Source organism: Leptinotarsa decemlineata, unplaced genomic scaffold (genome assembly GCF_025532065.1).
Source record: "Leptinotarsa decemlineata unplaced genomic scaffold, Ldec_3_MD MMD2_tig00000035_RagTag_RagTag, whole genome shotgun sequence".
Lineage (NCBI taxonomy): Eukaryota > Metazoa > Arthropoda > Insecta > Coleoptera > Chrysomelidae > Leptinotarsa > Leptinotarsa decemlineata.
The window spans coordinates 2,370,547-2,382,993 of NW_027412540.1; the positions used below are offsets into that span (position 1 = coordinate 2,370,547).

A 12,447-nucleotide genomic window follows, 5' to 3' on the forward strand; every position below is an offset into this window, starting at 1 on the left:
CCCAATCTTGGCACCCAAGAAGTATTCAGAAATATGGTGGAATGATCCAACGTAAAAAATTGTTATATTTGAACAAGGTTTCCTTAAATCTGGTTAACCAAACGACCAATACTTTTATGGAAAATTCCGAATCCAAACCATTTTTTTATGACTTTTGAAACACATCTTGTTCATTGCGCACGATTTTTCAGTCAGTCGTCTATCATTTATTCAGAAATGAAAAACCTTTTGAAACCCAATGAAAATCTCAATAATTCATATTTTTAACGTTTAATCAACCCTAACGTTAACTGATAAATGCACCTTCTTTGCCAATCATTTCCAAAGATATATTTCTAGAACTGAAATTGAAAAATCAAATAATTTTGAGATATTTTCCTGCTGTTCTTCTAAGTCGCAAATTAGATATTATGGGAGAAACGATTGGTAGACAATAGCTGGTTCGTTAGTGAGTTCTACTTATGAAACCACCTCTATAGAAAAAGTTTTTCGATCCTAACTCTCGGGCTATTAGTATTTATTGCATATGCTCATACCCATGCCAGTAGAACGTCTTCAGGGTTGCCGTTCGTAAGGGGACAAAAACTAGTTGGCAGAAAACCCTTTCAAAACCATATCTACCAGTAGTTTAAACGGAAGCCCAATCAGCAAACCATTTAGCGAATCGCACGTTAAAAGGTAAGACCTCGTTAATCCTTAGCTCGCACAAGTTTCGACTTCTGAGGGTTGTCGTTCGTAGGGGTACGACAGCTGCCTAACGAAAAAACAGATTTTAAAACAGATTTTTACAGATTCAGTTTACTCAATGTAGAAACTGTACTGTATGGGAAATCTTGATTATGATTCACAAAATTGGCATAATCAGAGTGGGTCACTCATCATCAAAAACGATTGTAATTAGTATTTATCGCTTCATCTGGCGTGTCTTTCAACTAATTCTACACATTCAATACTAAATATATATATATATATATATATATAGTTTATGGAGTACCTGAAATCAAAGTACCTGTAAACGAAGTACCTGAATTTTAAGTAGCTGATATTTTACCTGAGTTTCTAACGAATTAAATTACCTGCACTTATGTTCCATTTTCACATTTGAAAAAATATATTCAGTAACGGAGAGTTATTGAGTTCTAATTGATCATTCAGTAAATTACCCGAATTCCTGAATCTATTGATTTCTAAACATTCTAGATGATTAAGTTTCAAACTCTTCTCTTCTAAATGTAACACCTCGTACTCATGATTGAACTCGTGTCCTTCTGCTAAAAGATGGTTTGCAAATGTGGAATTGGTCTTTCTATTTACAAAACTACTCCTATGTTCTTTAATTCGTTGGAAAAATGTTCTTCCTGTTTGGCCAATATACAGTTTTGGACAAGAGCCACAAGTCAGCTTATATACTCCTGATCTATCCGACACCAAAGTTTTGTCCTTATTGTTTTTAATAAATTTACTTAGGTTATTATTCGTTCTATAAGCTACGTTTACGCCTTCTTTCTTCAAAAAACGGGCAATATTCCTGTTTGGTTCCCCCACATATGTCAATGTCTTATAACTCACGTTATCGCATCTTGAATATGGGTAGACCAGATCCATGGCTTGCTTTTGTCGTTTTTTGGAAAGAATGGAGCTTACAATATCTACCTTATAACCGTTATTAATCGCGATTTGTTTGATCAAATTCAGCTCTTTCTGGAAATTCCTATCAGACAGTGGAATATTCAATAATCTGTGAAGAATACTATTGAATGCAGCAACTTTATGCTGGTACGGGTGCGTGGAGGAATTATGTATGATAATGTCCGTGTACGATGGTTTGTGGAAAATTGCAGACTCATGTTTATTGTTATTTTTCGTAATGGTTAAGTCCAGGTAATTTATTGAATTATTTACCTCCCTCTCAGTGGTGAATTTTATTGACGGGTGGATGGAATTGGCATATTCAATGAACTTGCCTAATTGCCTATCTGTACCAGTAAAACATACTAAGATATCATCTACGTATCTGTACCAGTACAAAAAATTGTTGGCTAACTGATTATTATGGATTTCATACTCTATGTTATCCATGAAAATTTCCGCCAGTAAGGGACTCAAAGGATTCCCCATTATTTACTCACCATTTGTGTGTCTCAAAATTATTTCCAGTTTGACGGAGAATTCTTTTCATGCAATGAAGGACTAATAATGGGGAATCTGATAGGGATTTCCAGAAAGAGCTGAATTTGATCAAACAAATCGCGATTAATAACGGTTATAAGGTAGATATTGTAAGCTCCATTCTTTCCAAAAAACGACAAAAGCAAGCCATGGATCTGGTCTACCCATATTCAAGATGCGATAACGTGAGTTATAAGACATTGACATATGTGGGGGAACCAAACAGGAATATTGCCCGTTTTTTTGAAGAAAGAAGGCGTAAACGTAGCTTATAGAACGAATAATAACCTAAGTAAATTTATTAAAAACAATAAGGACAAAACTTTGGTGTCGGATAGATCAGGAGTATATAAGCTGACTTGTGGCTCTTGTCCAAAACTGTATATTGGCCAAACAGGAAGAACATTTTTCCAACGAATTAAAGAACATAGGAGTAGTTTTGTAAATAGAAAGACCAATTCCACATTTGCAAACCATCTTTTAGCAGAAGGACACGAGTTCAATCATGAGTACGAGGTGTTACATTTAGAAGAGAAGAGTTTGAAACTTAATCATCTAGAATGTTTAGAAATCAATAGATTCAGGAATTCGGCTAATTTACTGAAAGATCAATTAGAACTCAATAACTCTCCGTTACTGAATATATTTTTTCAAATGTGAAAATGGAACATAAGTGCAGGTAATTTAATTCGTTAGAAACTCAGGTAAAATATCAGCTACTTAAAATTCAGGTACTTCGTTTACAGGTACTTTGATTTCAGGTACTCCATAAACTATATATATATTTAGTATTGAATGTGTAGAATTAGTTGAAAGACACGCCAGATGAAGCCATTGTATGGCGAAACACGTGTTGCGTTTTTGTAAAACAATTTAGTGAAAATCTCACAATAAAGTGTTTTTGGAATACGTTAGTTATGGATTTTCATGAAGTATTGGCCGATTCCATCATATATCTCAGTTCCAGATTCAAATCAGTAACCAATTTCACACATTGGGAGTCTGAACCTATAAATTTCACTATTCAATTACTTAGAAACGAATTTTGTGAAGAACAAAATGTATCTGTTTGTTTCTTGAGAAATGTTTATGGATATAACATAATGACATCAAAAAGATTTGTGCGTTTGAAGCACATAAAGATACTTTTTTAACGAGAGAGATATTTCCACCTGAGAAATGAGAAATTTTGCAAAAATTTACTTTCAAATTTAAATCAATTGTCACTGGATGTCATATAACTATCTTTCTGGTTGAAAAGCTCGAAAGAGAAAATCACGCCATTTGAAACCACATAGTGGTAAAAAACATAAAAAGTTTTCAATTCTCTTTTCTTCATTATGATTTCCTAGTAACGGCTACATTCATCAATTTATTTAATAACAGTATTCATTCGCTTATTTAATTTAATCCCAGTCATAGAAATCTTGTTCAAATTGAAAGGAGTATATTTTTAGAAGATTGATTTTTGAGGCAAAAAGGTTTTGGCTTTCTACTTTTCCGTCTTTATACAAAAAAATGTGGAAAACTTTCTGAGGAAAGAAGAAAGCATTCCCATGGATGATATCTGATTCAATTCCATATGCATATTTGAAGTACAAACTGAATAGGACAAAGTGATTTTCGTATAAATCTATGTTAATATGGAATTAGATGTTTCGAAAGTGCTTTTCCTTCAAATTTGTATCTGAAAGTAACTTTTATGCATAATCTACATACCTTCATCAAGAGTTTATTTTGAACCCGTGTTAGGAATCACATGTTGAAAAGTAAGACCTCGTTAGTCCTTAGTTCGTACAAGTTTCGACTTTTGAGATTTGGCGTTTATAGGGGGGCCACAACTGGTTAACGAAAAAAACAGTTTTTAACAGATTTTTTTCCAAAAATCATTTATTACTGATTTTGAAATGGGTATTAGTTCGAATTAAAAAAAATCGAAAACGTTAAATTTTACTGTGTCAGAATATTAATCAACCTTTTTTTCCACATGTACGTAATATATGTTTTCCAAATCCAAATCCTCGTTGATTGAGTTAGTTATAAATGGGAAAGGAACTACTTCGGACAGTGCAAAAACAATAATTTTGAATGATTTTAATTCTACAAAAAACATTCTACATAACATGTTTCATCTAGATGTGAATAAAATTTCCTGAAATCATTTCAAAATACAACTTGCAAATTGCAAATGCATAATATTGAATTTTAAAACTATATCATTGAATACATCAAGTAATATTCTAAGCTACGATAGGTTAAATTCAATTATAATTGAACAAAAACAATTTTAGTGTGAACTGCATTCTTCAAAAGTCAACAGCTACCTGACCATCAGGACCGACATTATTTCGTTCGGGAACGTTGATCAATGACCTTTTCGATCTCGAATGGGGTTTTTCACTTCCATCGGGCGCATCTTCCGGAATTTCGGATGCAGAAGCTTCCTCCCCCTCAGTGTTCAACTGTTCCGAAACGTTTTCTTCAGTTTTATCCGTTTTTGTATCGTTGTTATTGCTCATTCTTGCAGAAGTTCTCACTTACTTTTTGATCTGTGGAGAAAACGCAAATAATTATATTAGCAGTATCCTGTTTTGTTAAGATTCTACGAAGGAGTAGAAGGGCCACAAGTTATTCTTTCAAAAAAATTAAAAAAAAAATCCGAAAATGAAGTCGGCATTTCAAAAATTATAAAATTTCCATTTAAACTCAAAATTTAACTAAATTGTGACAGGCACTCACATTTAAGTGAATTTTGTTATAAAAAATTGTGTTGACAACGGTAGTCACACCGGTCTGTCATACCGGGGTTCAATATTATATTCATTTATTCTTATTGCAAATATATTTTGAGAGTTGGTCACAATTCATGCTTCTATAATCAATGATATAACGAAGATATAGAAGGTATAGATCTGGATCTAGAAGGTCATAAAAATAAAATTCACCGAAAAGTTTGAATTAAAATAAAATCCTAATTTGAAGCCAGTATTTAAATAATTTATTAATTTCGTGTCAATGATCTAACACATGTGGTCATTTTCATTCGGAATAACTCAGGTTCATTGTAGAGATTTCCAAGTGATTCAATAATAAAATATGTATATACATATGTATATATATATATATATATATATATATATATATATATATATATATATATATATATATATATACATATATAAGTACTATTCTGATTTTTCCATACAAATTTAAATTTAAGAGCCACCGGTAGACAGCTGTTTCAACCTATTGGGCATCGTCAATACCAAGCAGGCGCTCGTCGATTGAAGACAAAATGTGAATAACCAAGAAAAGTACTTAAAAAAGCTACGTGAATAGAACCACCGGTGGCTCTTAAATTGAAATCAGTATGGTAATGATCAGAATAATACTTATCTATTTATCTTTTGATTGTCATGGACTTATTTTCCAGCAGCTTGACTGCATTCACCTTCCTCGATTTTATATATATCCAGACTTCGACTGGAGTCATTTTTAGGAAGGTACGACTACACTGAGGTCTCAACCTGCCTACTCCTCCGGTAGTGACATACTTTGAGGGTTTTGTGACTTGACGCCGGGGTCACAATCTGTCTAGTTCCCAGGTCTCGTCACTGTTCTCTGCCAGGGTCTCAATCTGCCTACTCCCAAGCGTCGATTGTTGGTTCACAGGCTTAGGTCTGGTATTTATGACCCTGGACGAGTGGGAACGGGGGGTGTGTCTTGTAGAAGCGAGGTGTGCAATATTGTGAGATGTACGGAGTGACAGTAATGATTTCCATATATGGACTAATATTTTTTAATCATCTCGTTTGTTGAGACTGTTGGGACTTTTTTCAATTTCAATAGCTTCGCGGATTATCCTGGCCTGAAGAATGCTTTCGATGGAAATGGTTTTGGTGTTTTTAAAGCTCATTGTGTGACCTGTTTCACGATAATGTATGAAAAGGGATGATGCTGGATCCGATTTACGGACAGCAAGCTCATGTTCATAGGCTCTATTGGAGACTGTTTTGTTGGTCTGACTGATATAAATTCTGGAACAGATGGAGCATGGTATTTTATATATGCCCTGTGTCTCATTGGATATCGTGTCCTTAGGTGTTCGTAGTAAACTGGAAATTTGATTGTTGGCTGTGAATACTGTTCTTATATCGCCCCTCTTCAGAATTCGGCTCACTTGTAGGTAACTTCATGGAGTTAGCGACGAAGTGAGAGGAAGTAATTTTGAAGAAAGGTTTGTCATCAAAGCCTGCGCTGATATCGGTATAATAATTGGGCCAACATTGTTTCAAGATCAGTTAACAACAGTTAGGTTCTTAGGATACTTTTCATTTGAAATAGGCGTAAAAACATAAATTTCACATTCTGATCCAAAATTGTCTCAGAAATTCGCAAATCCCTTTACACAGTTCTCTCCTTAAACTGAAACAACGGATTTGGTGTTTCGATTTTATGAACTATTTGATAATCATCTAATGATACATTAATTGTCAGGAATAGAGTTGGACCGACTCGAGTGCTTGAAACACTATACAAATAGAGGAATTCCATAATTTGGAATATATAAGCTAGTTAAAAACATTTCAATTCAAAGCCAGATTTAGTTAGGTTGTGAAGAGGCTTATTGACTTCAAGATTATTTTTCTGAATGCAAAATCCTTTTTCGACTGATACTGTTATACTTCACTTCAGGTAAATAATTGTAGGGCTTATGCAGTTATTTCCACATGGTAAAATTTTGAAAGTGTTCTTACATCCTTTTGATTTAATGATTTATTGAGGAAAAAATAAGTTTCATGCTGGCTTCATATTCATAACCTCACTTTTCGTAAGTAGTACTTTATTCTGTGTGTACATCAGTTCGTCTCTGATACAATGACGACGTTTCGGAAAGATCTCACTTGCAATATTCATGTAGCTTTACTTGAAACAGAAGCCGTCCCTGTCGATGCTTGTCCACTTATAAGTTGCCGTAGGCTGTAATTGTGGTGTGGAATGTCCTGACTGTGTTTGTTTTTCCGTTATTTTTCTTCTTTCTCCGGTGTACTGCTTTGTTAATTGTATGATTTCAATATCCATTCAGCTGAAGAGATTTCTGTATGGCTTTCATTTCTGGTCCCTTCGTGTATTCGTCTGTTAGGTGTTCAGATCTGGTCATAAGGGTTTGGCTACCGCTTGTATTTGTGCTGGATGGTGATGTGACGTCGCGTTCAGGTATCTGTCAGTATGTGTTGGTTTCCTGTAGATATGGGCTGAATTTCTCCGTGGGGTTTATAATTGTTAATAGTATATCCAAAAAAGGTGATTCGTTGTTTTTTTTCAAGTTGATATATGAAAACGGCTCCAAAAAGTAAACGTTTTTCAAACGTATCATTTAAACTTTCATGACTCCATCTGCAAAAACCGTGGCCGGCAACAAAGTTGTTAGCTAACAGTTGTATACATTTAAAAAAAATAAAGATTTTTTCAACACCACAATTCATTCCGACTCGAGAATTGATATCTGATACTGAAAAAAGATTTCATGCGGTATACTTACTGTCAGCGGCGGTACGTATTGAAAGATTTTAGTCATTAACAAAAAATCATTTTTTTTTTATTCATATCAATAACAATCGCAATATTTTGTGTGATCATATTTTCAAAGTAGCTTTATGTCTATTGAACACGAATTTGAACTTGTGAACTAGACTATAATATTCAGTCGCATTCTTTTATTTAGGTGAGGTTTCTTCAACCGCACATATACTGCTTATTTTGTCTTTTTTGAGAAATCAACGTGTGGCTGTGAGAAAAATCTGATAATTAGCCTTCTCAATAATGTATCGACTGATAAACTGCGTTAAGCGATTAGCAATGTTTTTTTGGATCATTCGGTTCCAATGAAATAATAGATAAGAGAATTAGTTGTACATTTCTTAAAAGATAATCAACTCCTCTTCAGAAAACAGATTTCTTCGTCTTCTGAAAACGTCATGTATTGCATTTCCGGTGATTGGATAAAGTGCTTTTATTCTATTCAGGTGCTTGTACTATATGTGATAAATATATGTTGATCAAGAAAATAGGACGTTTGTTCCGGAAGTGACTTTTCAGGCAAATCAAATCTTTGAAAAGACGATTTGCAGAAATTGTAAATTTTTATGAGAAAAATCAATAACCCACTATGTACGTCTACTTTTGTAATACAAAAAATAATTCGAAATATTTATTGATACATTTTGTTGTACAGCTGCCTCTGAGTTCATTTCGTTGAACAGAGAAAAGTTTTTCATAATAATCAACCAAAATATTGAAATGATTAACGAATGCATTAGCTGTCTCTAGAAATGAAAAGGCAATTAATATTGTCAGTCCTAACTCAAAGAACAAATCAAACATCTGATTCAAGTGCTAGTCATAACAGCAGAAAAACATTTATCAGGTGAACTTTAAAGGCTCAAACAAAAAAAATAAAATTGTACTTACTATATAAAAAATAAATGAATTATAACTCGAAATTCAAACTCCTCAGAATAGCGATAAATTCCAGATTTCACAAAGACAGGATTATTATCTTACGAACATCACGTCAATAAGTGAGGGATTACCTATGGATTACTGCTATCTTATCAATTTGTTGATATCGACAACACGTCGCTTCTCGAATGCCTGGTAGACTGAAATATATTCATTTGGAAATGGATAAAAGTGTGTTTAAATATTTTTTATTAGGTGTAAAGAGCTTGTTTCTCAACTCAACGCGTGCTCTTGTTAGTAGCAAAGTTTGTAGTCTTTGTTAGTAGGCCATGAATAGAATGAGAGATCAAGGTCATCTGACGGACTCGTCTAATCTACCTGAAGTATTGTTGTTTATCACCGGATATTTCAGGAATTTCTATTCTAAACATCACATAATCCAACATTTTTTTCAATAGGAATGGCAATGAACTAAACAAATATTCTATGATCAGTGATCAGAAAAATAATTAATTAGTGTATGTCTTTTTGAAATATATTCTCTTGCAATATTATTGTAATAGAATAAAAATCGCTTCCTACTCATGTTTGTTATGCCATTTTCTACCAATTTTCGTTAATTTGCTCTTCTTTATCAATACAACAATTGATGATATTTTAGGGCTCAGGGCATAAAGAGTTCGATTTTTAGATATCTGTTAGAGGTAGCCGTTTTAATATAATTCTTCATTTTTATTTTTTTCGCAGCTGCTATGAACAAAATGATGCGAAAATTATTGGATGCCTTCAAAGAAGCAAATGCTCTTGTATTTTCTCCAATCTATTTTTCAGTTCACTCCCCTATGTAACTTACCGGTTTTTTTTCATATTTATTCATTATGCCTCACTGAAACCAAAACAGAATTTTTAGAAAACGTGTGGGAAACTTCCGAATGGAGAAAAAAAAGCAATCAAGATCATGCACAGAAGTTATTTTGAGATCACAAACTGGAAGGAAAGACCCTTCCGAAACAACTACTTTCACATGAACATTGAATTATACGGAAGAAAAAATACTTTCGAAAGAGCTACTTTCCTATGAACATAGCTTTATATTAAAATCACTTTTTTATCTATTTTGTACTACAAACATTCGTTATGGAATTCAGTCAGATAGCATCCATTGGAACACTAAACAATGTAATATATGAAAGAGTTACGACATGAAGCGCTATCATCATCAATGGCGGACTTCGAAATTTCGGAATGGAACACTCGTCATGATAACTCATCAGTACCGTTCTAGTTAACTTTACAAGATGAAACACTCATTTCATTCATAATATTACATTAAGAAAGAGTTGAATCTACTCTTGTCACGATGACAGTAAAGACAAACATACGCTCATTTATTCTGTTGTGTTAGTCCCTTTCGAAAAAAAATCGACGGGTCCGAGCGTTTTTGCTAAATATCGTTTTGTAAAATGTATCCGTTTTGTTTTTGGTGTGCTACTCGATATATTTACTTAAAAGTTTTACAAATTCGTTCTCACTGGAGTGTGCCCAGTGTGAAGAAACTTGCTATCAATATTAGTTTTATTAGAGAATACGTGGAAAATTCTATATTTTTGATAAAATTTGTATGAGAGTCAACAAATTTGTAGAATCGAAACGTAGTGCTTAACTTGGTTTATTTTGAATTCTGAGTTATTTTGGATATTTTTATTATCGAGCCAAAAAAATGTATTTTCAAAATAAATAACTTCGTCATTTTCCAAGTACCTATTTTATTCAATATGTTTTGTCCCAATTTCCAAGGCTCGTGGATAATAATAATTTATTAGCAGCACATAACGCAGCCGTTTTCTCATTGCGTAATATTCAAACAATACTTTTCTCAACAATACACACAATATCTTACTGGTTTTCTTTGATGACAGCAAATTTGTTTTGTTATGACTCAAATTCCACTACGACACTTTCAGTCAATGAATTAAATATTAGGACTTTCAATGTTAAAAATATCAATAGATTGAAAGCCGAACAAAAGAACAATCGAAAAATGTAAACTTTCACGGCTGGAGATAACTGTGTAGCTCTTATACTCATCTTTTCCAAGCCATTTTGCAATAGCCTTGAAGCACCGCTGATACCCAAAATTAGGACAACCTACAAATAAAAAATATTGAAATTACTACTAATCTCAACAAAATTATGATTATATTTGTACCTTATGAAGTGAATTTGTTTCGTTATGAGCATCTTGAATGCATTCATTGATATCATCCCTTGATAAAACTTTAGATTTCTTCCCCCGGTATCCGACGCTTTTGTTCTCAATGAGCGGAAACAATTTTTAAAACTTCCTTATATCAATATTCTCCTCAGCATTCAATGTACTTTTCAATATTGAATAGACACTACATAACGTAGAAGGTTTTATAAATTTCTCCCCAAAATAGCATATAAGCACATTTTCAAAAAACATTTTTACATTCTTGTGGCACCATCCACGAAATTGCACATATGTTTTGTCATATATTAATTTGGATTTGGCCGGTAACATATTAGATATTTATGCATTTGCTTTCTCAAATATACCTAATGGGGTATCACTAAAGCTATTATAATCAACATCCATCTTCTTGAAATTGAAGCATCTACGAGCAAATATAGTCAAACAGTCAAGTAATGGCACACTCTCATGTGCCATTAAAAAAACACTTATTATGAAAATAACTATTACATCGAAACGAATCATGAGTTCAAATATTTTGATCGAAATCGAAAGGTTTCACTCACAGTGTTTATCTTTGAATCAGATAATTTGTTGATAATATTGGTTGTCGGTTTCGAAATAATTTGCATTTGTTTTACATAACTATTGATTGAATATTCTATAGTTCTCTAGTTTCGTAGAGAACTTTAGAAGGGTGTATGAAAATGTAATTTGTTTTTGCCCAACTCACTTTAATGACAAAAATGAGGATGACATACCTATTAGAATGTCTATTGATATTGAAAAATCAATACTGTTTTCTTCAAATATCAGTTATTCTTCTCAAGTAACAATAATTTCGATTTGATTTCTATCAAATCCAAGTATTTGAGCTCAGATAATAAGATATCTCCAATATCCGCTGGCAATCGTTTTCAACACTGAGCACATATTTTATCAATCTACGATAGTAAAAGTCAATATCACCTAAACAAATAAAACCTCCCAAAATGATCACCAATCGATAAAGACATATCTTCAAATATTCAAAATAATGGCTGAGCTTTGTCTTCTGATATCTAAAATGATTTTTCATAAAGTAAATAAACATGTCTTATATAGTAGAGGGTTGAATTGTAGTAAGTTATACCACAGAATGCTGAAAACTGCATGTTATTCTTGAAGAATTACCAGTTCATTTATCAATTATGAGGTCAGCTGATGATTTCATTGTTTTTTTTCTCAGAGAGGATATATTGCTCTAAAATAACTTTGCTTTTGAAATTTTTATATTTCTATCAAAAAGTTCCGTCTAGATATATATCGACAAGGTACATGTTAAGCTCTATAGACATAAACCTTGGGGTTCACCGTGACGTAGAACACCTCGAATATCTACAAATTTCATTCGGTGAGCATTATTTTTAGAAACGGAAACGCGATATCTACAGTTTAACAGTATGAATTTCACTAGTTCGGACTTCCATTGTCTACTATATAAAATGATTTGAAATCCCTGAAACAAGTAAAAAAGAATAATTAAAAAAGAATAGTTGAAAATAACAATTATATTAAGCAACAATAAACCTGAAATGAAATGATAGTGAAATAACCTACAA

The 12,447-nt window shown here is 32.9% G+C and overlaps 1 protein-coding gene across 11 annotated transcripts in view; it reads left to right on the forward strand.

Annotated features, from left to right (window-relative positions):
* Glut1 (Glucose transporter 1) overlaps positions 1–12,447 on the forward strand; it is a 356,436-nt gene that overhangs the window by 268,352 nt on the left and 75,637 nt on the right. The window lies entirely within an intron of this gene.